Here is a 27642-nt window from a genome sequence, read left to right on the forward strand (position 1 = left end):
TTGTGACATTAATTCCGTTCTGTAGCCTGTGCGTATAAAATATGGAGCAAGCCGCATTTTCGAAGCTAATCGGGCGGCTTATTCGCAGAACAATGTTTTGCGCTCGATATTCTTGCGATGCGCAGAAAATTGGGCTGGCTGAAACATGGTTAAAGCTTGGTTTTGCTCACATCAATGCGGAGGACGTCGTAGCTCGACTCTGGATGCGTTACAGCAGAAGCCATTGGAGTGGAATAAACCGGCTCTTGTGCGCCGGATGGCGAGCGCCATTCACTCCGTTTCTATTGGCGAAGGAAAGCGTCATCTGATACGAGTATTGAGAGTGTTCTTCGCACCTTCTCGTGTTTTTTCTTCGAAGTTGTCTAGCAACGGTCTCGAACAATCAATTTTTGGCGAAAATTCGCTAAGTGATGATTTCATTGGTGATGATATTGATGATGGTGCCGCGTTTCTTAAACCTTTCTTTATACTTTGATACTTTTGATCATTGCCGTAAATTATCGTCTGTGGCATTGAGTAAATGGTCGATTTTCTTAAACGTTATCAGACGTGAAAATCACAATTCGGCTAAACAAGCAGCTGTGATTCGCCGATGTGGGTAACTATTATCCTCGTCGATAGGTATCTACAAGGAGTGACAAACTATGCTGAATATATTTCCCGTTCATTAAAGTCTGGGAAAATATTGGCCTGAACTTAAATGCCCTGAGCAATGTTACCAAAGAAATTTACCGGATAATGCATCATCATCAGCAGCAGCAGGTTATATTTAACTCCACTGCAGGACGAAGTCGTCTCCCTGCGATCTCCAGTTACCCCTCTCTTCCGCTAGCCGATTCCAACTTGCGCCGGCAAATTTCCTAGCTTCATCACCCCACTTGTATTCTGCCGTCCTCGACTGCACTTCCCTTCCCTTGGCATCCATTCTGTAACAGTAATGGTATCCACCGTTTATTGTCGGACCGTAATGGTCCGACAATATGTTATCTGCCCGGCGCATTGCATGGCCTCCCAAGCTCCAACAGTATCTCCTAATGTCCACTAGAATTGTTAGCCCTTCTTAGCACATCACTTTCTTCCTGCCTCCTAATGTTACGCCTAACATTTTTCGTTTCATCGCTCTTTGTACGGCCCTTATCTTGTTCTTGAGTTTCTTTCCTAAACTCCAAGTTTCTGCTCCTTCGGTTAGCACTGGTAGAATACAATCATTGTACACGTTTCCTTTCAACAAAAGTGGTCAGCTATCAGTCAAGCTTTAGTATATGCCTGCCGTATGCACTTCAACTCATTATTTCTTAGTAATTTGCTTCACATGATCATTGTCGCCTGCATGTAACTGACCTACATAAACGAACTAACGTGCAGACTCTAGAGGCTGACTGACGATCCTGAGCTCCGGTCTACTTTCCAGGCTTTTGAACATTATCTTTGTCACGTGCGCATTAATCTCAAACTCCACTCTCACACGTTCTAAGTTACGGTCCTCAATAATTTGTTGTAATTCGTCCCCAATGTTGCTGAACAGGACAATGTCACTGCAAACCGAAGGTGGCTGAGATGTTCAACGTTGATCCTAACTTTTAAGGCTTTCCGGTCCAACAGCTTGAGTGCCTCTTTTAAGCATGCAGTGAATATCATTGGAGAGACTGTGCTTCCTTGCCTGTCTCCTTGCATGTCACCTTTCTTGATAGGTAACTTTCTACCTTTTTTTTCTGGAGAACGAAGGTAGCTGTGGAATCTGTGTAGATATTTCCCAATATACTCACGTATCTTTCCTGTATTCCTTAATTAGCAATGTCTATAAGATTGCTGTTATGTCTACTGAATCAAATGTCTTTTATAATCTATAAAATCTATATAGAGAGGCCGATTGTACCCTGCAGATTTGTTAATTACCTGATAGATGACACGGATGTGATCCGCCTTAAAATATTCCTTCTTGAAGCCAGTGTGCCCTCTTGGCTGACTGAAGTGTTATGCTGATTTTATTGAATATTATCTTCGTGAATATTTTATACAATACTGAAACCAAGCTAATGGGCCTATTCTTCATTTTTTTACCGTGTTCCTTCCTTATGGATTAGTATAATCTTGCCATTGTTTCAGCCCTCTGGTACACTTGAAGGCGTGGGACATTATATATGAAGGGTCGTAAGCTTTTCAAGCATGATTTACTATCCATATTTGATTAAATCTACTGTAATTGCATCTTCTCCTGCGGCTTCCTCCCGGATCATGTCTTGAAAAGCCCTTGCAACGACACGCTTGTTATAGAAGGAGCTTCTGTCTCTTGTTCATTACTACTTTGAATGAAGATAGTTTGCTGTTCTGGTACTGTACACGTGAGAATGGCATTCCTTCTGCTGATTGTACTATATCATCAAAATTGCTCATGACGTTAACCTGCTTCTCTTTTAGTGCATACATCTTGCCTTGTCTCCTGTCAATTTTCTTCTTACTGATTTCATGCTGCGACCATTTTTATGGCTTGCTCAATATCTCCCATGCTATAATTTCGAATCTCCCTTGCTTTCTCCTTCTTGATCAGTTTTGGCAGTTCAGCGGATTCTATCTGATGTTTTGAGTTAGACACTGTTATGCTTTGTCGTTTATTCATTACGTCCTCGTTACTTGGGAGAGCTCACCTAATGGCTGCATTGGTACCTTACCAAGATTTCTCCTCTAGTGTTTCTAGAATCGCTGCCGTACTTGCCAATTGCCTGTTCCCCAGCCTGCTTTTCTCCCACTTTTGCATTGAACTGGCCTGTGACTACATTACTCTGAGTTTGCAGCTTTCTGAATTCTAACTGAACATCTTCACAAAAGCCCTATTTCTTCATCATCTTCACTGGAGGTTGGCAAGTAGGCTTGTACTACCTTTATTCGATGCCTCTTATCCAGGCTTACTACGACTCCTACTCTCTCATTAATGCGGTAGAATTCATCAATTCTGGTCGCGATGTCCTTATGGATTAGAAATCTTATCCTACATGTAGCAATAACCAAATGTATTCTAATTTGATTCTGGTGTAAGTTTTCGGTAGCAGCATTATTGTCAGCGCGTTGCCATTTTAATTGTTTAAAATGTTTCACACTTGCTTACAGCAATATTAGCTCTGTGTTTGGCTGGCTAAGGTCTGCACCACCAGATGGCTCCACTATGCATGCCACTTAGTCCGCTCACCTTGACGCTAAAACCCCTTCATCACAGCTGTAGTAGTGTGGAGTGGCTTTTTCTTACGCTTCCGTCCATAGGTCAAAGTACCCAGCTTGCCCGTGTTTAGTGGAATACCGGACATGCTTGGCACCGCGATAGTACGTTCGCAAACGCACTCTGCTTGGATAGCTCGCGCTGGGGGTCGACGGCCAGACGGCTAGCGGACAGGTTGGAGAGGCTTCGCGCGCTGGCTCCAAGACAACCGGAAGTAGATGACACGACGTCAAGAAATGAGGTGAAGAGGCAGTGAAGACGTAGCTTAGCCCCGATGGCTTGGCGAACGACTTGAAAACAAAAGAAAGCATGGCTATGGAGGAGGGTAACTTGAAAACCTCCGTAGCTCTCTTGATATGAGACGCGCCTCACTTGAATCGTGGCGCCAATCTTTTTACTTTAACTACACCCTACGCATATAGCAAATTTGCCCGAACGAGCTCAGGAAACTGCTAATATATACGATGTGATTAAAATGCGCATAACCTCCAGGCGTCCGCAGTATTCAGCATGTCACATTGTACTGCAGAGAATGAAGTTGAGGGTTCGAGTTGTGACCGCGGTGGGCGTATTCCGAAAAAGTATAATTCAGGAAACACTCACGTGCAGGTCTTTTAGTACACTCAAAGCCACTCCATTCCTTTTCGACGTTAAACCACATAAATCAATCAATAGCCAAACCTGTAGTATGACTTCGACGTTTAATTACTAAGCATGAGAAACTCTTATTGTTTCTTTTATATTTTGCTCTAAATTAATAAATTAGTAGATGGCCTTATTTTTGTCTGATCTGTCAATCGCGCACCTTTCCTAGACTGAGAGACTAATTCACGTGCGTAGCAGTCTTCAAGTGAACCGCGCCACATTAACACTTATCGGCGTTTCAGTGCAAACTGCTGCTCAGAAGCAACCATTAACATACCGAAAAGCTTTCTTTCCCTCCCATATCATCATCAAATCCGCTCAACCTAATGCAAATTAGCACTGCTTAATTCGTAGGAAACTACAAGTCGAGCGTAACATGGCAAGACAGCTGAACACTAACATGTACCTAAACTGTCCTAGAGACAGCAATGAAGCTCCTTCAGCTTGAGTAAAATAACAATGTGTGGTTGAAGTTCGCGTCCCTTCTAGGCATGGGTGCTTCTCTCGCAGCATGTGCTACACGAATTTAGGTCGTCGTATTGTTTCAGGTTGATAACTCCTGGCAACAGCACCATTAAGACTCTTGAATAAGCACAGGTTCACCGTGCTCGGGGCTTCCCGATCGAACTAGTCGATTGTATATACACACGGCTCCACCGCAGATCCGTTCGATACCGGATGTGTCACGCTCGCATATACGGCCGTTCGCGAAGCCGTTTCAACCTGGTCGTGAAAGGCCAAGATAATTTCAACTCTAACTAATCGCGTCGGAGCCCTCCTTTTTTTTTGGCATATTTTCAACGCGGGGGGGGGGGGGAACCAAGATTGGTAGTAATAAAAACGTAATAAAGTTTTCACGTGTGAAAACCACGATTTCACTATGAGACAAGCCGTATACACTGGAGGGGGGGGGGGACTCTGAGTTAATTTTCAACACGTGAGGTTCCTTAATGTGAACCCAATGCACGCCACACGAGTGATTTTGCATCCCCCCCCCCCCCCCCAACGCAATGCGGCCGCCACTGTCGGGATGGAACTAGAGACCTGGTGCCCATCAACGTTAATGTCATAGCCACAAAGTTATGGCGGCGGGTTAAGGTTGACGGGGGTGTAGCCAATGCGAAGTCAAAAGTCGCCGAGAACATTATGCTTGCACAGCGAAAATTCTCGGTTGTTGGGACGAACACTCTAGAATGGGTGTGCGGCAAAGCACCTATAAATAGGCCATTTCGGTAGCATTGTATGGCTCGTATCACGGCAGATGTAACCGGCCTTTCTCGTAATTCGCAGATGCGGTTTTCTGTACGCCACACTTGTCCAACTGATGGTGGTACCGGTCGACGTTGAATTGAAGAAGATGCGCTCACTGCGAGTACTGGAGCTGGAGTCTCGCGTATGGTTTTATCGTGGGAGCCACGTCTACATTTCTCATGGTATAATGCAACCAAACTGTGCTTGCAGAGGCTGTGTGCAAACCTGACCAGCTCCGCCATGAATTGGGCAAACTGTCTTGCAGGAAAGCTAGCAATACAGTTATGAAAGTGGTCTATATCAGACATGTAGTCGACCTAAGAAACATAAAAAGGACGTTTACGTGCCACTGCAAGCGTATGTTGATCTTTAGATGTATATTTATTTACCCTGCCCCCCCCCTTACGTAATTTCCTGAAAGAAACGCAAAGGTTCAACGGATGCTGATTATAATAAAAAATGATAATTTCGATATGAAACAGGCCTATGATTATAGAGTTGTTAAGGCTTCGTTACTAAACTTCTGTAAACGCGCGTACTTTGAAGTACGTCCGTTGGCAACTGGGGAATTATGGGGCCCTGTACCGACGCGTAATTAAAACCTACCTTTCAACCAGCGCGCAAGAGCCTCTGCTCTAATTAGAATAGTGCCTATGGGACTACAGGTGCTTTAATTTTTCTTTCTCCTCGAGCACTAACATCTGTGCCTGCCGTGACTGCTAACGGTGTGGAAAGAAGTAATAAATGCAGACCGATCGTGGGGCAGGCAACTAATTAAATCCTGTAATAGCAGAGACGAAGTATACGCAGACGACGGACAGTTTTGTCGAACCAAAAAGAGGGAAAACTGCTGCTAATAACCCAACACACTCTCATCCAACAAAATATACAATAAATTTCCCTAGGCCCAAGGAATAATTAATTGCATGGCAACTTCAGATGTTCCGAAGAGCACGTAGTCTTCTCTTCGTTTCTTCTTGTGTCCTTTTTTTTATTGCTGCATACAGATACCTTTCAATGATGGCCGACCAACAAGCCCGTATGGCCAACCTCATTGAAGCACGTAAATTGGCAAGGAACAAGAAAACAGCAATAGTTTCTAGCGATATGAGCGGTGAAGTCAGTGAAATTGCGTTGCGTGCTGTTGCTAGGTAAGGATATGCAGGGAGCGAGAGTGCTGCGGTATTATCATATTTGCAACGAGAGTGACGTCAGCGATTGTGAATCAACCTCACGGTAGTTCAATCTAGCGTTCGTATGCCCAAATTGTACTTCCAAAGCGGCAACTCTCTACCAAACTGTCCTTTAGCGTGATAAACGTGAACAACGCTGCACTGTTGTCATAAGCACGCTGTTGGCTGCAGCTCTGCGTTTCACTATATTGCCGTCCCAATCACCATGACGACGACAACGACAGCAGCAACGACAGCGACGACAAGAGCAACGAGGACCACAGCGAAGACGACAACTGCGAACATCAAATATCGTTGAAAAAGGCTTCGTGTCCTTCCATGCGGCACGCCAGAGACGCCGCACCTCTTCTGTTATTCACAGGACGTTCCTTGTTAACAAAATGAATCACAGGCCGCTGGGTCTGAGTGGGCTTAGTTAGTACGATCAATAACTGCCAGTTCATGAACAGAAGCAGCGATAGAGAGTGAGAAATAGGGTAACAAAAGAATTACGAGCAAATACAGACCAGTCGATTTGGGACGAAAGCAGCTAAGTAAGCTCGCCTTTTGGCGCTCGCAGTCCTGCGGCAGACATATTAAGGCTATTAAGATGGGGGGGGAATGGGGGGGGAAATGGGGGGGGTCGACAAAGAGAGTGAGCGAGAAAAAGAGTGAGATAGAGTAAAGAAAGAGAGAAGACATGGACGTTAACCAGAAGAGTGTGCAGCTTGGTGCATTATTCTGCGGGAGGAGAACAAAGGAATAGAAAGAAAAGATAGATGCGTTGGCTATGAATGTATGCAGGTGCACGGAGAGTGCTACGCTGGCAAAGTCGCTCGCACAGTCCACTCCCTTTGACATAGAACAAAGCCACCTTCACTGCTTTGTGGGAATATGATCATAACAGTGGCTTGTTGTGCCAGTTGGAACGTGGTTATACTAGGATATTGCCAGCAAACTTGAAGAAGAAGAAAAATGAGGACCAGACATAGACGAAGCGACAAGAAGGTGTCTGGACTACTTCAGCCACCTTCCGGTCCCTTTGTTTATGTTTCCTTCTAGTTTCTCCCCTTGTTCAAGTTTGCTGGCATTCTCATAGTATTGGCATATGATCGGCGGGAGCGGTGCTCCAGTAGCGCGTGTACGCGCAATGGACGATCATCTAGTCGCCCCAGTGCTTTGAACATTATTTACTTTTGTATCTTGAATTGAGGACAGTGGCGCAATAGGTGGTCTGCTCTCCCGGGAGCCGCAGACACCACACGCAGGTCTGTTATACATTCCGATCAGCGCTGAATGAGCTCTCGTGAAGGCGACTCCCCACCACAATCAGGACGTGATAGTTGCCTCACGCAGGTGCAGACATGGCGGAGGTTCGATTTGCCGCGAAGGGTTTATTCTGCAAAGTCTGGTGTGCCTTAGGTACGGGCGGCGTTTCACTCCGTTAACAAAACTAGCGTGCCCAATGAAAAAGCTGCTTCGCAACGTGTGTTCTAGAGTGTAGAAATCAGGGACGCAGAGACCTTCTTTGTTGGCGCCCGAGGAGCCCCATCTGCATCCTCATCTCCATTGATATTGACTCCAACGAGTGGGTAACCATTGAAAAAAAAAACTATTATGACCTTTGTCTTTAAAGTAGTGGTTAAGTTCTACAATTCTCACGCGAATCAGTCGTGAGATCCACGTCGTAGGGAGAACTGAATAGATGGCAGTACCGGCTAAAATGAAATCACTAGATGACAGGAAGACAAAACGGGGTAGCGTTCATTTTCCTTAGCCCTTGTGCCTTCGCATTTGTTTTGTTATTGTTAAGTTTGTATGTGTGATCACGCGTAGGCTTGTTTAACTCTCGCACGCGTACTTTGCTTCCAGAAACGACGTGACGGAAATTATGTGTGAAACCAAAACTACAAAAACTGCTTGCGACGCGACTATGAAGATTCATCGTGGATGAGATTGTTACCTATCAGGACTGACGATCGAGCAAAACACCCTGCTACAAACGTTTGCATGGCTGCAAGTTTGACGGCGACTCGAGAACGCGGACACATGTAACTGCAGAGATCACTGCTCTCCCTCTATTGAATGCTGTGTTATCCATCATCAATCTCTATACATAGCAAAATATTTAGCGCAATATTTAGCGTTAGTGAATATTTAGCGTTCTGCTGCAGTTAAATGTCTATAGTTCACGGGAATGGCTTCTTGAGAGCAATCATGAATATCTTGTTGCTCGTGGTGACAAATGAACATCATCACTAGTCTAGGGCCGTAGGCTTCAACGCGCTTGAAATTACGAAAATGGAGGCAGAGTCGCTAGGGTGGCGAAAAACATCACTGGATTTCGTTTAAGAGAACGTTAAAGGGAAAAAATAGAGGACGCTGCATTAACAAACCAACCTCCTACAACAGTAAATGAGCCACTTTTACCGTGAAAAGGTAGCCAATAAGCAAAAGAAAAAAAGAAAACGCAAACACGAAACACGGGTGTAGATGGTGCCTTAATGTAAGCTGCGACATCTAGCCGCCCCATCATAGATTTTCATGGCGTTGGCTCAGGTCTAGTCATTTTTCTGTTGGTAAAGTTGGGTCACACTGTGTTCTCAAGGTACCAGAGAGCGAACTTCGTAGTTTTTGAGAATGTTTATTCCGCCAACTCTGCCAAAATGCGAGAATGTAATTTGAAATTAGTGAAATCACGCCGACGTATAAAGTCATTCGGTTTGTCGGCTAGAAATTAAGAAAAAGATTAATATATGGTCAGTGATATTAATTTTCGTAATCAACCTCCGTAGTCCGAATTAAAGAAATGATGTTCCGAAACAATAATTTATCAGTCTGTAGTGATTTTACGCTTCTATTTATTATCCCTCACACTCCGCTAATGGACCGCGTGTGCATGAGCAAATTTTTACGGCAGAACTTCTTAAGGCAGTCCCCTTTCATTTTAAAGGCAATTTTAACACTTTTAAGGCTGCCCCTTTGTAAATGCACGTTTAAAGTGTCTTTATAGTGAAAGGGGCACTGCCATTTGCAGGGTCTGCCTATTTCAAACCATTGCAGCGTCACTTGTAAATGGGTAGAGGGATGAAATGTTGTGCGTTGGTTTCTTACTTGTCGCAGAATTATCTTTACCCGGTGGCGTAGCGGTCGAGGTGGAATGCCAGTTGTCGTCACTGCGAAGGATTTCTGGAAAGTCGATGTTTTGAAATGCTAGCAAGCCCAAGCAGATGAACCTAAATATTTGCCTCCGATAAGCAGCGCTATACTGTTATGTATTTTTTCAGTGTATTCTGACAACGTTAGCCTATGAGAAATAACTGTGTAGGGCCGCAAGAAAAATTTGGAAACTGACTAAGGAAGGTGAATAAGAGATTACGAAAAAAATACTTATAAGCGCTACATTTAAGAAACTGAAACGCGGTGGTAATCTCAAATACAGTCACACCATTGCATGCTTTGAGGTATCAAGTGTAAGCAAGAGGTATTGCAGTTAACGTAAAAAAGCTTCAAAGTTAAACGTTGTATTTTGTAAAATGCGCACAACATAATGGCTCGCCAGACAAGAAAATGATTCCCCTACCATTTCACGAGAAACGTCAGTCAAGGTCGGCAGCGAACGAAAAGGATTATGAGAATCGGAAAATATCTGTAATAGCATCGATTGCGTTGTCGCTGTCTTGAGATTTCTCTCAGAAGTGTGTCCAATTAGGCTAACAAGGACAGTGGTATTGTACGCGGACAATATTTTTAGAGTCTGCAAAAGCTTCGTTGAATCCTTATAATTTACTCTGAATTATTCCTTTTTTTTGTGTGCACGCAGTTGTTACACTCAATAATAAAATGACGTTCACAATGAATAAAGATATTGTTCTTATTTTGTTGAGCCTACCATTAGTGTCTGAAAGTCTGTCGTTGCGCTAATAAAATATTTGCAAAAAGTTATTGTAAAAAAACAATCAATGGAACGCCGTTTTTCTGACCGCAAGAAAACGTTTCATGGAAAGCCTTGCTAGTTCTGAATGTGGGGCGAATGACGTTGTTGTAGATCCCACGCGTCACTGGCTTCCTCCACTTGCGCAAACCTCTAGATCAACGGTACAATTTCTCTATCTCTCTATGCTTCTCTGAATACAGTACATCATACTATCTTCTTATTCGCAACAGACTTCTGGTGTTGTTACATCTTTTACCCTTGACATACCTGAGGAGAATATCAATCAATGTCAATATTGTTTTTCAGTTTGGTGTTTCTCGTTGCGGATCGTCTAACATCTGAATATTATCGCTGTTGCCCTTGCATTGTCTGTTTTGTTATATTTGGACAGTAAGTCGCGTACTAAATTACGCCCGTATGATCTGTTAATGGGTTTTGACATATATTTATTGAGATCTGGCTTTGCCGCACAATAAGCCATACTGTGGTGAAGCCGCTCTTTATGCTACTGCATGAAATTTGAGCAACGTGCCAGATAGTAAAACTTTCACAAAGACCCACATTTATTTATTTATTTATTTATTTATTTATTTATTTATTTATTTATTTGCATATTTACGCAGTACCCTGCAAGTTGAATAAGGAACATAATTCAACAGACTAGTTAAAGCATAGAAATGTTTTGTACCTCTCCATAAACTGTTGCACTCTATTATCGGACTCAGAAAAAAATATATTCTTTAAACGTACGAGTTCTGGCATAGTTGGATAACAAGAAAAGCGATTTAACGTTGATGAATTTATCTAACTATGCGACATACGCTCATTACAATCGACAGAAGGTTCGCTAATCATTCTTCTGAACCTAATGATTAAGATTTTCTGAAAGTGGTTCTACAGATTTGTTCTCCATTCATTCTGACAGAGACACGTTATCGGCTAAATCGGGCTTAACAAACTTGCAAATTTCTTTCAGCTTGTCAGACTTTTTCAGTTTCAAACCCGCATACTGTTTCTGGACGACGCAAGCATACGAAGCTTCCTCATCGCAGTAATATTTTTTATGCAGCGGCCTTGTGGAGTTCGTGCCACACCAAACGCCATTAGGGAAACACTCGCATGGGCATGCCATTAATGTGCACGCTCCAAGATATTTGATTAGCGACCATTACCAGCCAATTTTATGGGCGCTCTGCAGTTCAGAGAGGGTCTCAAACTGCCCCTTGTTTTGAGTCGGCGTCTCCATCCTGCACTTGCATATATTTTAGCCTCATCGCAATAGCTAATGCTGGGTTGTTCTCGACTACGTTCTCTTTCCCTTGGCACCCTTTGCATGAAGCTCCTTGACACGAATCCCGCAAACAGTAAGAAGAACGTCTGATGATTTGCAGCTTGCATTGCAAAAGAATGCGATAGCGTTATAGTTTGTGTTCTAAGGCGTTGCTAAAGACAGCGAGCAAGCGGACAAAAAGTAGTGCTCACTTCTAACTGCGTTTTCTCTAGTTTACGAAAAAAGGCATTTATAAGCACACTCTGATTTCGTAAATCACAAAGAAAATGTAGGGGTAACATTTTCCTGGTATCAAGAGCGTATGATCATGCAGATTATGGGACAGCCTAAGGCATCGCAAAAAAGATAGTTCTTTTTGTGAAAGAGCTATAGAAGGCTCACTAACAGCAGCTTCTTTTTTCGGGATCCACTGCTTCGATTATGATGCTCCTTTAGTCGTTCACGTGCCTTACGATTGCTCTGACATTTTCAAAGGCAGGGGTGAATCCTCAGTTCAAACCATGTGGCACTTCCTTGCAGTTTGCTGTGATCGGGGAGATCATATACTAATAGTAAGGATCATGTCCTTCAGATATAAATAATTGTCTGATGCGCGCCAAATACTGCGTGTCCCAAGTAAGTTGTGCCAAAATTTTTTAAAATGTGCAAGTGCCACGTTGCTGGACTAAAGCATGGAAATATTACATTGTTCTCCGTCACTCCGAGCAATCCAGGCTATTTTTTGTACTTCCACGATTTACACGGTTCGTTATTATTATTATTCTTCAACTTCATTGAAAATTTTATATGGAGGAAAAGCGTTAATGAGACTATAGTAGAATATCTTGAAAAAGTTTTTATCCAGCCTCTGTCGCTCAATACGTGCTGCATGAAGGTTTTTTTTTTTGCAAACCTGAAAGTCCGTGAAGCACAAAAGAAAGTGCCACGCGACTCGTTGCAAGACACTTTTCTCAGTGACAGTTTTCCTGTGAATTTAATATTCGCGAAGTTGGTTAGTTAACACTAACTAGTTACGTAATTAGGCAAGATACAAAAAAAATTGTACGATTCACTCCTATCGACACATACAATTTGACCTTGGTTCTGTCGAGCGACGTGGAACTACCCATCTTCTTTAAACGGCAAAATATATGTGGGGCACATGGTACATGTTGCGGCGTGAATTGCCTAAAGGTATGGCGGGTGGTATTTCAAGACATCTATGATCTTACGCATGTAATTTCTTGTGCAAAAAATGAAATGCTTTCTTTTTCAAGGTGCTGTCTGCTCAGTCACTCCCTTCAGCTGTAATTTTATTTTCGAGGTCGATGACACCTATTTGAACCAAGCCGCGCTTCAACATGCCACACAGTGCTAAACAAAATGCCACTTGGACTCGCCTAAGTAGCGGTTATTGTCTTATACGAGGGCGCACTTTTTTGAAGATGTGTCCTAATCTTCATTTTCGCGTGGGAACTTATTGTAATACAGGTGCACAAAACTTGAAACTGTTTACTGTGAGCGCACAAACCAATGCCATCGATAGTATTTACTGAATCATGTGCTTAGTACAACATCGATGTTTCTGTTCTTTTTTTACAGAGCGATCGCATCTAAAAGAGGCCAGTTGCATCCAAGGACTCCGGCGCCACAGGTGAGTCTTCTTTATTTCAACACTTACTATATTTAAGTTTCACCGTATTGAACACAAGAAAGTAAGTTCATCGTTGCGTCCATTTTGCTACTTTCCGCTAGAGATAATAAACTGAAACTGAAACTGATTCCAATGACGTACGGCATTTAACACTTCTCTGCGGCAAGTTCAAGTCATTGGAGTGAAATTTTGCCTGATGGAATACCATTCTATCAACATTGGAGGTAATCACGTATGACTCCGTACACTGTAGCATTTGAATAGCGCATCAGTGTCGCTCAAGAAAAGCCATGAAAGGAGTTCACTTACGTCGCACGGCTCTGGATTTTGCCAATACGCCTGCGGAAAATGCGCGAGGAGATAGCTTATTTCCCTCGAATGCTTGACTGCAGTTTATCAGACAGTTGCTTAATTGCTAACAGCGGGTATTTGTAAAGTAATAGAAGCAATAACAGGGATTATAGAGCTGGAATACTGTAGGCGTCAACTTGAAAAAAAAAAGTACTTGTATCTGCTAAACAAATTCTGTAATCAATATGCTAAGTTAATTAACCAAATTTACAACACACTTGTGTTCTTAATAACATCACAGATGTGATACACATGCGAATCACGCCTATAGATGTTAGAGCCGTAAGCAAGCACATGATGAAATTAAATATTTGAAGTATTTTTATTTATTTATTTAAAAGCCTAACATCACTCAGTGGGGCGTTATTGTAGGGGGCGGGGGGGGGGACGAAACAAGAGCCACAATCAAAATAAGGAAGTACACAGGCACCCCAGCTGTCACTTGAACATTCAACTAAAGTATACATCTTACAAGGAGGAGGAAAACATATTTGCGGTAATGCCGATAACACTCGCATCTAACTGATTCTACTCCTGAATTGTAAAAGAAAGAAAAAGAAAAGAATGCAGAAATAAGTATGTGTTGGAGAGAAAAGGATATTAGATTTGTCACATACACATAATTTGCGTATATCAAATTCAGCAAAAAATGGACACCAAAACAATATTATACGCTGCTCTAAAGAGCCAGCTACTATTAATATTTCTGTAGCCTAGAAATATAGCACGGACAAAGGGTAGGATTTCATCCACGGCACACCGTTTTAGTAACACCGTAGTTAGTTAGAGTTCTATAGTGATATGTTGTTTGTGCGTCCTCTCCTATGTTCGTGTTCATTTTGCTGCATAAAGAAATATCATCACCACAGTCCTTCCGAAGCCCGAAGGATGGATTAAGGTTCGTGAGAAGGAGAACTGTCATCCACCCGGCAATGGCATACAGCCAGAAAGTAAAGCAAAGGGGTTTATCAAAAAGAAAGGGCCGCAGTTGAAGAAAAGTTTGGCCTACTCTTAGGATCGAACCCTGGAACAATACTTTTGAAACGCACTCGCTCTATCATCTGAGCTAACTAGGAGACTCGAAGATTGCACCGCGAGGGTGAATTAATTGAGAAATTCAAGCACAGAGCGGCGATTGAGCTTTGTGGAAAGCCTGTAAAGTGGAAAAAAAAGAACTTTACGAAAGGGAGAAATTGCGATCCACCTCGATTTAGCAAACAGTCCAAAGCAAGCCCATTCTTTAACGAATTTGCCGGATTTAAAATTTGATGGCATCATCTGTATCTTTTTTCTAATTTTTTCTTATCTATTTCTTCTAAAAAAGCAAGTGACAATTAGGTGTAACACTTGCAGTCAACGCCGGTTTTAGTATTCATTAGCGCATGCTATATGTTCAAGCAAGACGCAGTTTAAGTCGTCTTGGAGGTGCGATGTTTGCAAGATTTCTTACTAGTTCTATTATAAAAAGCTTAGGTATGTGCACCGCTATATTATTTCTTTCTAGAAAACGAGCAAGGAAACAGTCCCATGTGATCCTCTTTTGCATTTTCGTATTGTGATTTCGCCGATTGTCAAGCTGGTTAACATTTCTGCCTCCACGCTTGATAGGTATAACTGTTGTGAGCGATATACGCGAAGCTTGAGCACGTGGTGCTTCAATAGGGATAGGCACCATAGAGACACTCCGCTTCATCCTGACACTCCTGTCGAGCTTTCTCTCGAGCTCGACGGTCTCATGCAGTTTGAAAACGATGGAGATCGAGCTTTTCGACATGAAACATTTCAATCAGGCACTGATTGTTTCAAGCAGGCGTCTCCAAACACGGGAATAGTTCGATGCCCCGAACGCTTAAAGAAACGAGCGATAGTGACTGCAATGATAGTGTGAGCTCTCGTACGGGTAGAGGATGACATTCCCGCTGTCGTTCGCGATAGCAATAAAGGGAAATTATTTGTCTGAGCAAGCGAGCTCGCCACATTAGAGCTCCGTCAACCAGTGCTGACCCTCGTCACCCCAGACAGTTTCCCTGTGCTTCTTCTAGACTGTCAATACTTACCAGAAGAGGAGGAGGCAGGCATTTTGCCCATCACTGGCTGTCCATATTTTGCAACCGGAATGAATACAATGCCCGAAGACAGTTAAGCGATGGCCTATTCCTCTCCTCTGCAAGCCCTGTGTTCCGATGCTATACTATCGTGAACAAATTCAGGAAGTGGATGATCGTGGACACGCCATAAGGACAAGAGCTACCACCCTAGACATAAGAATTAAGGCGACGGCATTCAACGCCGACTCCCTAATCCGCACACAAGCACAAGAGAATGGTAAACCTTGACATCGGAAGTACCATGACGCGTGGACGCTTGCACGATTCATGACATTGGAGATTGCATGAGATAGGCGACGGGTAACCTCAAAAGTATATATTTCACGAAGCCGCAATGACACGTCGATGCTTCGCAGAAAATATGACCCCTTACCCATCTGGGTGACAGAAGTCCGACTACGCGTAACAATTTCGGCAGAGGTGCCCATCGCCACCAAAGTGCTCACTTTTGTTGGGTCCTCGTAAGTTTATCCAGATGATCTTTGAATTGGTAAGTGCACCTGCAAAGGGCCAGTCCAAATGAAATCACGAAAATAATCGACGTTCACAAAAGCAATAATGAGCACCAGTTACGTGTCATGCTCCCTCTATCATTACTTTTGATTAGGACAGCAGTATTTCTGAATCTTTTTTTTTTCGTTACACTGAGCTATGTTTTTTAAGGCACGCACTTCGCTTGTGTTGAAAACGAATTGACATACTAAAGTTAGTGAATGAACTTCTCAATTTGCGCAATGCAGTATGTGCACATAAGCATCAGGCCTTGCGACTACTCATTCAATGTTCTCTTGAGATAGGCTGCCAAATACGTTCTGTATTCTCCGTAAAATGTTCCTACTTTGTGTTTGAATGTTTTCTCATTTTCTCATTTGTCGCACGATGTTTTTTTCAAAAAGTCTCGAAAGCAGCATGAAAAATTCAGCATGAAAGTTATTGCCTGCTATAAAAAAGCGCCTTCACATAGGGAGTCCGCCGTTCACTTTGTCGTGAATCTTCGATATTTGGTACAGTGGGCCTACTGCCGAAATCACGTTACGCTTCAACGTTGCTTAAATTGACAAACATAATATCCGTAATCTTTGCTATTTTTTTTTTATTTCGCAAGTTATGTCACTTGTCTCGTTACTTCATTCGCATGAAATATCTAGAAAGCGATGTTTCAGGAGCTGAACTGAACTGTATATAGGACACTCCCAACTCTACGGTTTCTTTTTTTAGCACTTTACTCTTGTTGCTGGAAAATACAGCAACAAGTTCGCTAGATGCAGTCAAGGTGCGCTCCTTCACACTCACGGACCACTCATGCCTAAATGTTGATTATAGCAGTCAGTAAACCATGCGTTAAATAGAAGTCCTTGGCGTGAAGTATGCCTGCACTTTCGGCTCGCTTTCCCGAGATTACGCAGCGGGAAGGTTTGCTCCGCTGTCCTCTGCATGAAGGCTTCTGCTTCAACAGTTGAGTTTCTCCCGTCGCATGGCAGTTCCTTTTCTTTTTGCGTCAACCTTGCCCTACGGAGCAGCTATTATTTTAGGTAAACGCGTGGGGGATCATCACATGTAGAAAAAACGTACTCTGTGGCTTCGCGAACTTGCCGTTCACGATTCAGCACGCACGCACGCACGCACGCACACATACACACACACACACACACACACACACACACACACACACACACATACACACACATACATGCACACACACACATGCACACGAACGCTCAGATATATCTCTCTCTGATCCGTTCGTTAGCTTGGCACCTTTGCGATCCTTTCTGGAGGTACACTGGTTTCAGGCTAGATTCACTAGAGATGGTAAATGTCCGCTGTGGATGCGAACCAACACCCTTTGGGCAGTTACCTGGGCTGAAACTAAAAGTTATCGCCGATAAAAATCTAATACTAAATACAAATTTACCGCTTGAGGGCACGGACACCACCGCTCATGCTTTCACCAATTTGCCTTTTGTTTTGTGCATGCACTTTCGACGGTAAATATGTCTTCTTTCAGAAATATCAACTAGACCGAAAGACATATGTTATAAAAAAAACAAGGTAATCACCATGTCAGCCGTGACAACAAGACTTTGTGACAAGTCGGAGCAACGTGTGGTGGCAAATTTTTAGTCAGCTCGCTCCCACCTACAATGGCCACCGCCTGAGACTACTAACAAATGGTATTCGTAGCACAAGATGGCTTCTAGAATTTCAGCAACGTAACTTTAGAAAAAAAAATAACTAGTTCTTTTCTTATTGTTGAACAAAAACGTTATTTCAAGTTCTTATTTCGTGTACCTCTATTCAAGCTATTATTTGTGTGCTTTGGCAGTTTTGAGGTTTACGGGACCCGAGTTTCAGTGATATTCGTTTAGTTATCTTCACCCGCATCATGTAAAATGCGTGCCGCAGATAACTCGGTCTTTTCCCTATCAGGAAATGGGATGAACAAAAAGTTTCTCACGTGGTTCTGGAGAAGGAAATACCGATGGCGTTGCGTCACGTTGGGCGAGGGCTGAAAGAATACAGATTAAAGAGATTCGTTGGTTGTCCTCATCTTTTCTACGTACTGTGAAATTAGCTAAACATCATGCGGTATATTGTCCTCAAAACAGCAGTAGTAAGTTTCATTTATTATCGTTTTTTTCTGGCACCACATATGATAGTGAATACAACAACCACTGGATTCAAAAATGACAGAAGCGTGAAACATAATACGAAATTAGCTTGTTCCCCACCGCAAAAAGCAGCTCAACATATTTTTTGCACACTTGTTAGGAAAGTCGGATATACCACATATCGCATACGAATGATAGCCCAGAGGTTTACGTGTTTTATCACCATTTGAGCGACTAAGGAAAGCTTCTGCCTTGTTTATTTTCTACTTGTAGAAATATAAAAAGCGCCTAATTAAAGCGAGTTTCTCGCTTCTCTTTTCTCTATTCAGCTAACCGTCCAGATATACATTGCCTTCACTCATGTTGAATATATTCATAATAACGTTCTGCCGGTAAACACTCCTATACGATCTCTGCTTCACCTAAACCAACTTTCAATCATTTATAGATAAATCAATTTTTTGTTTATTCAGATCAATGCGCCTATCTTGTGATGGCGGAACTTATTATTTGTTATTTATCAATCAATATCAATATCAATATTTTGAACATTGGTTATAAAGCAAGACAAATCTTGGTTTTGCTAGTTTACACTATCTAATCAGAAAAAGGAGTTTTCAGGCACAGTTAATTCATTCGCTACACATGCGTGTCATGCTCGGAGATCTTTACAAAAATTTTGTGATATAATAATTCATCATCAGAATATATTAGAGATCTCCAATTATAAGTGTCTTGAATCGCTGACGCCCTTAAGCATACACACATCATAATTTTATCGCAACACCTAGTTCTGAGCAGACCTAAGCTGTAATTGAAATGCTGAAGCAAAAAAAGAATAATCGGAAAAGAAAGCATGTCATAGTTTAGCTTAGTTTGAACGAACATAAATTCTGGTACGCTATCAAAATATATGTACATCCCCGTTTCTAAACTGCTTCTGAGTACATCAAGGCCAATCTGTCTCGTCTTGTCTAACTTTTCTTTCGTGTTATCCCTCTGTTAGATGCTCAACCCTGTTCAAAACGAACTCTATCAATAAGAGACGATTAAGCAGCTGTTTATTGACGCAGGTTCTTCTATAATGTCAGGCAATATCGGGATATTACTAGTGGTTTGTGCTGTGAAATTAACGAGCTCTAATAGTCTACAGGCACCTGCCATGGCGAGGGGTGCTTCGAGAGCCTACTCATTAAGGAAAACATAGCAAGTACAGAGAACCAAACGTCGACTTCAAACTTAATGAAGGACAACAAAGTATATCTGCTGAAACAAATAGCGCGGGAGAATTCTTCTTTGGATTGCTCCGTCTGGCGTATGCCCCCCACGCCCACCCAAAAATTAAAAAGAAAACAAATCTCGCCCACACACGACCAAGAAGGAACTTTGTTTATTGCAGCACAGGAAAAAGAGATATTGCGTCCGATCATTAGTGTTTTCCAGTGAGCGTCAATCAATTGAAAAACGCGGAAGCCTATTATATTAAGGGCCTTGGAATTACCGATGGCGACGGCTGCTGCGGCATTACATTACGCTTTAATGAAAACCATAGGTGAAAGGTCGCGCTAAATCGTGCCATATTTCCAAAGCGCCGCCCCCGCCTTGCGTGGGAGCTGAATCTGTTTTCACGCCTAGAAGCTTCGATTGAGCGCCACGTGCAACGACGCCTAAACAGACAGGCGCTGAGAGAAAACAAAGTGACGTGTACAGTGAGAAGAATTTACGACGAGCGAAGTAAACATCGCAGGAACGTCCCATCCGCCCGGTTGAATGCGCCTTTGTGCTACGTCTTTTCAGCAAGCTTTGGTTTATACGAAGGTAGAGTTAGCGAGTAAACAGCTAAATCAGGAAGCGCCGGGCTATGCGTTTGGGAAACTCGCAACGGATAATGCGGCGCTGTATATATGAATGGGTTGTGTATATAGGTAGTAAAGCAAACTTTCTTAAAAAGACAAACTAATTGGTTTGTTTTCAACAACCTTTTTTCTATTATTATTATTATTATATTACACAACAATTCCACAAGGGTGATGGATTCTAAACAGTTTTACTGTGTTTACTTACCACAGCAATGACTGCAGGAACCTTATAGAAACTTAACCCTGAACCAACTGGAGGAAGATTCAGAGTCACAAACCGCTCGGTAAGATGTGACTTTGATTTAATGATGGGATTGAAACACCAAGCGAGAAAGAAAATATTGCCTTAGAAGACCTCACCAAGCCGAAGAAAGTTGAAATAAAAACAGCATTAAAGCTGTCCAGGATCTCCTACCAGAAAGAATTCTTCGTATATTAAAGATGCACTTTTGCTACCGTACCTACAGCCTGTTTATCACCGTAAATTACGGCAAACAGACGCCGCCTGCAGACGACGGAACGCCGCTTCATCGTATGCGGTGCCCTGGCAGAACGTCTATAAACTGCGAAGTTGGTGCCAGCCGCAATCACTTTTTGATGTTTCCTTCGACGCATATAAGGGTGGCTCTTTTTAGTAATGCAAAGTGACCGTACGAAAGATCATACCTGACACTACGCCTGGTTCATCGGCTCGCGCATTTTATGGCTGCCTCTACCTTACATATGCCGCAGGGTTAGCATCTTGTTGCTTTCAATTACAAATATATAAGACATGAATACACACGTTCGATTGCCCTCGTAACCCATCCTTTAAAACAGCTTTAAGCAACATTTACGCCCTCTTCACCGCCCTCTTGAGATCGGCTGCGTCTGAAACTGTGCCGCCTTCGTGAGCCGTCTTTCTTGTCTCCTCCAGAAAAAAAAAACACATTTTTCGTGGTGTGCTGGCTCAAACGGCTCGATTTATTTTCTCGAATGTTCTCGTTAAAGTGAAACCGTGCTTCAAAATTCAATATATTTCACAATTTCAACACTGAAGGAGACAGCGTATACGAATCACGTCTTTGGGAGAACGGGATAACATTTCTGTCACAGAATTGCAGAGTCGCCAACTCTTATCGAGACAGAGTTCGCGAGTCACTAAATCACGTCGGCGGCAGACGACGCGTCAAATTCTAACCGACTGCGCAATGTCAGAACTTCTCATTTCCGGCGTACCCATAAATTGACAGTTCGCTTGCGCAGCGTTGGAAAAATGGCTCCAGACGCGTCAAACGCAATGAAACGCGTTTAGTGTAAGTGAGCGTAGGTCGAGTGTGTTTTTTATTCGCAGTCCTTCTGTCAATCGCATCAGAGAGCACACACTTATACGAACGGATGGAGCAAGATTTGATCCTCAAAATTCTAAGCTTGCTTGTGTTTACTGTGCTTTTTTTTTTAATTTTCACTTTCAAAGTTAAAAGTGGCAAGCTCGACGATTACGACCGCCAGTTTGACTGGATTGGCTACTCAACCCGAAGCTCTGGCGATTAGTATACGGGGCAGTCGGATACGTTTCTTTCCACAACCCATCGGTTTTCTTGACAATCGATTGCGCTGGAATCAATCTGGCGCGCTGCATGTAGAAATGCAATCGCCTCCTGCGTTTGCGTCATAATACAGAGAACTTTGTGCCGCAGAACTTCCCGCATAAGTAACTGCATAAAACTCTGGCCCTAGTGTCTAAGGGCGCTGCAGACATGGCGGCTCAGCCAGCATGGAAACGATGGCTAGCACATCAATTTGCCGAAACATCCCCTTTCTGGCTGTAAACAGCACTGTAAATGGGCAAATTGGTCATTTTTAGCAACACATTTCTTTATAAACGAGGCATTTTACAGTGACTACGAAGGCGTGCAGAGCCCTATTTTTCTTTTTTTTTTTAGAAAACTATAAGTGGTTAGAAATTGTGAACAGCCGAAGCCTAATAAATAAAGTCACAAGAACGCCTTCCACAAGCACGAAGACAAAAGAAAATCGTGTACTAACTATCATTCCCAAGGTGGCTGAAAGATCGCAGCCCCAGAGTTGCCCCTTCTTTTTTGCAGGAAACTGTTTTTGACTATAGCGCACTGCTTCTCTTATTACAGCCAGGGCAGAGCAACTGTTTGCGACAGTCGTTGTCCCTTAGTGGCAATCTTAAGGCATGCCGAAGCTGCTTGAAATGACTGCAGTGAGAAGCGTCGCAAGGCGCGTTTGTGCGTACGTCTGTCTAAAGTACCTGCGTTTTCATGGATTCGGTAGAATCGCATCGTATTTAAATAACCGTATCGCAGGTGCTCATACGCCACGGCTTCCATGAATGCACACTTTTCTGTCCAGTCGCCTAACGCCAACTAGCGTGATATGTTGAAGTTGGGGCTCTCACTTCCAATGAGCGTTCTTGCTGTCGCGTTGCGGAGCGCACCGAGAGTACCTGCAGTGTGTCGCCGACATTCCGTCTGGTTATCCTTAATTTCTCCGCGTAAACAAATTTACGCAACGTATATTTTGCGAAAACCTAACGTATGACACCAGGATATTGAATTTCTTGCGTGTTTACCATGTCCAGAGGTAGCGGATCGCGGTCGTCTCGGCTTCTATCTCCTGTAAGTGGACGTGACTATTGGAACGCCCTGAATCAAGTAACTGACCGTTGTTAGGCTCGTTTATTGTTGACAAAGAAGACAGCGCATCAACGCGCGTAATGTACTCACGAGTACAGAAAAGAAGGAACGCGTGCGGCATGCTTCGTTAGTCGCCATATTTGTTTTGATGTCCCGCAGTGCGGCAGGATCCGCCTCCAATTGGTTGGCCGGTGGTCATCCCGCGGCGAATGCATTCCTATCATTCCCGATGCGAGACGCTAGCGTTAACATAAGCGCCGGTGAAATTCGCATTTTTTCATTTCAGACTGCCCCTGTCTGGCGCACTTGGTGTGGTACGCATTCCCAGCGAATGACCTCGTTTACACGAGATGTGAAATTCTGGAAAGTGGATACCATACATTCATGTCGAATTATTGAAAGCACTCCTGGTGCTCCTTACCCACTCACAATCATGTCAAATCGAGAATAGGATAGGAATTATTCGCAAAAAAAAAAAACAGAAGTAGCGGGCAGTTCAGCTTTGTTTGTGAAGTTGGTGCCAGCGCCCGCATTAAAGGAGCACAACGTTTGATTCACCGGCCAGAGTTGACGGAAAATGACTCGCGCAGCTCCTAAATCCTGAAGTCTATGGAAAGCCACATACAACGAAGGTAAAAACAATTGTGCAGGCCTTTAGGCATTTCAAAAATAGTGGTGCTTTTAGAAATAAATACCGCCATGCGAACAATGTTGTTCTTACTTTCAGGGTCGAACCCTTTATTGGCCAGACTTGTACCCTGAATGGTGATGAACGCTACAATCTCAAGTGCGCGACAATGCCCATTGTTGAAAAGCCTATAGAATACTGAAATTAGCGTATAGCTTCATTTGCATATGTGTAGAGCTCTACATTCTTATTTTTTGTATAATCTGCCCAGCATCTGCTCGTTATAAAGCGCCCGGGAAAAGGCCGCGCGTGTGTATGATTATATGACGAAGTCATAAAGCGAAATAACCGGCCATCAAATATTTTTTTTCACACATATAGAACAACGACGTGCATAGTCACTCAGCTAAATAAAAGAAAGACGTCTCTGTTTCGGAAGCTACTGATGAGGGAGCAGACTTGTCCTTTGCAGGGATCGCAACGAGCTAATTAGTGTAATTAGAGAAGCCGCACATTTCGCAAGCGACAGCTGTAGGCTCGGCGTTGCCAGCAGTAAGTTGCTTTTTCTGCCAGTTTAAGCTCGTATTTCCTGCCACTTGTTTATATTATGGACGGGGGAAACTAAGCGACCTGGAAAAAAATGAGCAACGCCCTTAACCAACCAAAGCGCATATGGTGATATCTCGGCCTTTGGACTCAACATCTGTTGGTCTTATAGGGTCGCTTGCTATTTCAGTGACTACCCAGCCCTTACTCTCCTTCCATACTTCTCGCTCATATAGTAAGCGCAATCTTTGTGGGCAGGGCCTCACGAAACCGGCTTTGCACACGGCAAGTTCAGCAATTCATTTACCCGGTTCAAAACGGGAACAGCAATTTATGTCGCGACCACAGAAATTTCTGTCGTACTACAGAAGTTCCTGACGTCTCTGTAGTTGCGACAGACCTTTTTGATATTACGACAGAACTGCTGCCGTCGCAACAGAAACTTTATGTCGCGACATTCAAGAGTCCTGAAGTCGAAACGGAAACTTCCTATTGCAAAACCGATTATGATGTTGCAACAGAAACGCTGTCACGACGGCATACGACTTCTGCCGCGGCGTTAGTATTGTGCAACTTTTTTATCTCAACGACGTAAGTTCAAGCGTCGCGACAGAAGCGCTTTCCTTCGCGACGCTTTAAAACTTTGTCAGTTGCCCATTGGTGGTGTACACTGTACTTTTGTCTTACGCGGTATTCCAAGGTGCGTTCCCTGGATCCCATCATGCTTACAGCAGCGATACCGTTATTAAAGTCCACTTACCCAATTGTCGAACTCGTGCCGGGAAGACACGACAGAAGCAGCCTACCAGATTCCTCAAAATCGACCGCGGATGGAAATCATCGCATTTGCCGCTACGGCTGCTCACACATTTTCTTTTTTTGCGATAACAATTAAACGGACATTTCATGCGCACTTTTGTTGTCGCCGAAATTTCCTGTATAAAGTCCAAGGGCGATAACAACGTCGCCGCGCGTCGTAATTCTGTGTGTGCCAGTGAAAGCACGCGAGGGAAGCCGACGATCGCGGCTCAACCTGGTGCGCGCGAAGGAGGAAAGCGGAAAGCGAGCGTGCCGCCTTTGGTCGCGCGAAAGAGCGTGGTGGAATGAGAGGAAGGAAGGGAGGGAGGCGGGTGGCGTTGTGCTCCGGCAGCAACTGCGCATTTTGCGACCAGCCGCCAGGGGAACTGACGATCGCGGCTCAATCTAGCGCGCCATATACGGAGGAAAGCGGGGAGGTAGCGCAGGAGGGCGGGCGGGTGCACGACTGCGCGCCGACTGAAAGGGATGTGTAGACAGCTCATACCTTTGTCCGCACTGTGTTCTCGCCACTTTTGCGTTGAAGCGATAGACCGCACGAAGGACACTTCGCTCGCTGCTGCAGCCGCGCTTGCTCACGCTAGCGTTAGGACATCGAGTCTCCGCGCTCATCGAGTGTGATGTGCCCATGTGTGCCTATGCGCTGACACCATGCTCGCTAATTGTGTTAGTAAGCGAATGTTTCCAAGTTTATACAGTCGATCAACTATTTTTCTTACTTTGCGTAGCTGTCTATTAGTTTCCTATCGCAATCGGTGCTTCGCCTTTCGGTTGAAACTGAGTTTTTTTTTATGATGTGACACACGGGCCTGTGGACTTCCACGTATTGTTACGCTGACACAATAGTTAATTTCTCAGAAATATTGCATAAGCTTTGACCAATCGGGACATAGTTTTTTGTTGTTCTATAGAGCTGTGTGAAAATATTTCTCGCTGGGGGGCGTCAGCATTCTGATGCAGGCGCTACCGTGAGAAACTGTTGCACTGTCTAAATAACCACTTATCCACGAATTTTTCTGTGGGTGTTTTACACTGAACAAATTTTATGAGCACTGAAGAAGATAAAGAACCAGAGACAGCTTTCTAAATTTGCACTAACAACCCGTACAGCGTGGCGGGTCACCGTTGTCTCGTTCTCAGTTTTCTTGCTGATATAGATATCGTAAAGTAAAATCATTGCTTTAGCACTTCACGGAGTACTGGTCCATAGTAACAAACATTTTGCTCTTCTAGAGAGGCGCCAGTTCCCGTGGCGTAGTGAAAGCGCACCTTGACTGCCAAGTCGAAATGTTAGCACCAGGGTAGACTGATTTTTACTGCTAACATGGTCAAAATCTGCAAGCATAGTCACGTTCGCCGTGGTGCACAGGTAGAATACTGTGTTCAGAAGCGTTGTGTCGTTAGTTTAAATGCCTTCCCGATCACTTTTCTGTTTCTTACTTTTCACTTTTTACGTTTTTACACTAACAAATTTGCATCGTCCTAAAGCGATCTCTGTCATCCTTTAATTAATTATCTATCAAGAACTACCGGACGTCAGACTGCGTGACGTCTGACAACAGATCGTCTGACTACAGGACATCCCAAAAATACGACACACCGAAATTTTTCTGTGGTGTACTTTAACTGGGATCAATGTTTCGAAGACTACTGAAGAGGTAGCATACTTGTCCTATCCAGAAAGAACAGCAAGCTAATTAGAGTAATTAGCAAAGCCCCACATTATACAAGCCGTAGCTGTAAGCTTAGCGTTGCTGGCAGCAAGTTGCCTTTTCTGCGAGTTTAATTTCGCATTTCCTGCCAATTCTTTGCAAAAATAGATGCGGAATGTTAAGAGACCTGGAAAAACAAACAACGCCCTAAAACAAACGGAGCGCATATGCCAATTTCGCAGCCTTTGAACTCAACTTCTACTGGTCTTATGGGTATAGTTGGTTATTCCAGTCACTGTCATGCCCTCGTTCTCATTCCGTACGTCTCACGCATTCTAAGCGGTATCAACAAGGGTACACCTTTACGAAACTCGCTTTGCATACGGCAGGGTCAGCAATTCATTCAAGAAATATCACAGTTTTACACACACACACATTGCGGCAGCCCTATGAAGGTTCTGACGGGCACGCATCGACAACTGCTTTAGATCTGATAATAAAAGCGAAATAAGCGAGAGCTTTCAAGCTTTCTGTGGCACGTGATGCGTTACCGCGATGCGTGATACTTCAGTTCTTCTGCGCATGCGAAACTTATCCGCGAAATCGCGAACGACAGCCGAAGTCACCAAAGTCTCAACATACCATAAACGCGTATGGAAAAAAAAAATAGTACAGTTCTGAATCAGGCTTCCGGAGAATTACTTCTCTAGCCACAAGCATCAGAAATAAAAGGGCTATACTAACAACGAAACCATACTAAATAAATAAACCTAAAATATTAGTTGAATTTGGAACAACCTTAGTTTTACTGTTCAAACATACAGCCGGCTATCTACCCTACACGCAGTCGCGGCACAGTTGCTTGCTCGCGTTGGACATCCGCAGTATCCCACTGCATATTCTGCAGCTGCCGCAGTAGCACTGTATGTCAGTGCGCATGCGCTTTGCTACATCGAATCTTGAACGAGAGAATGGCCTTTCTCATAGCAGAGCCGTGATCTCGAACCTACGAGCATGTGCAGTCCATTACATGCTAACGTACTATCGCCGATCCCGACAGCTTTCAGAACAGTGTTCTGTATCGCCAGCGCATCACCTACTCTAATTCTGCGGCACTTTCTGCTAGATGTATATGAATATACTTTCCGGTCTCCCTACTGTCTCTCTAGACCTAACAGCATCAAGACAAACAATCGCTATCTTCCACAATAGCGACAAAATATCCCTGCTGCTTTCTCCTCTGCGTGAGATGGACCTAAGTGACGGCTGATTGTACCATACACTT

The 27642-nt window shown here is 43.5% G+C and overlaps 1 long non-coding RNA gene across 1 annotated transcript in view; it reads left to right on the plus strand.

Moving 5' to 3' along the window:
* LOC142587070 (uncharacterized) overlaps positions 1–27642 on the plus strand; it is a 482522-nt gene that overhangs the window by 73487 nt on the left and 381393 nt on the right. Inside the window, exon 2 of the long non-coding RNA XR_012829346.1 lies at positions 13089–13140. This is a non-coding gene — a long non-coding RNA (uncharacterized LOC142587070). The remainder of the gene's footprint in view (positions 1–13088; positions 13141–27642) is intronic.

The sequence above is a fragment of the Dermacentor variabilis genome, chromosome 7 (assembly GCF_050947875.1).
Source record: "Dermacentor variabilis isolate Ectoservices chromosome 7, ASM5094787v1, whole genome shotgun sequence".
NCBI lineage: Eukaryota > Metazoa > Arthropoda > Arachnida > Ixodida > Ixodidae > Dermacentor > Dermacentor variabilis.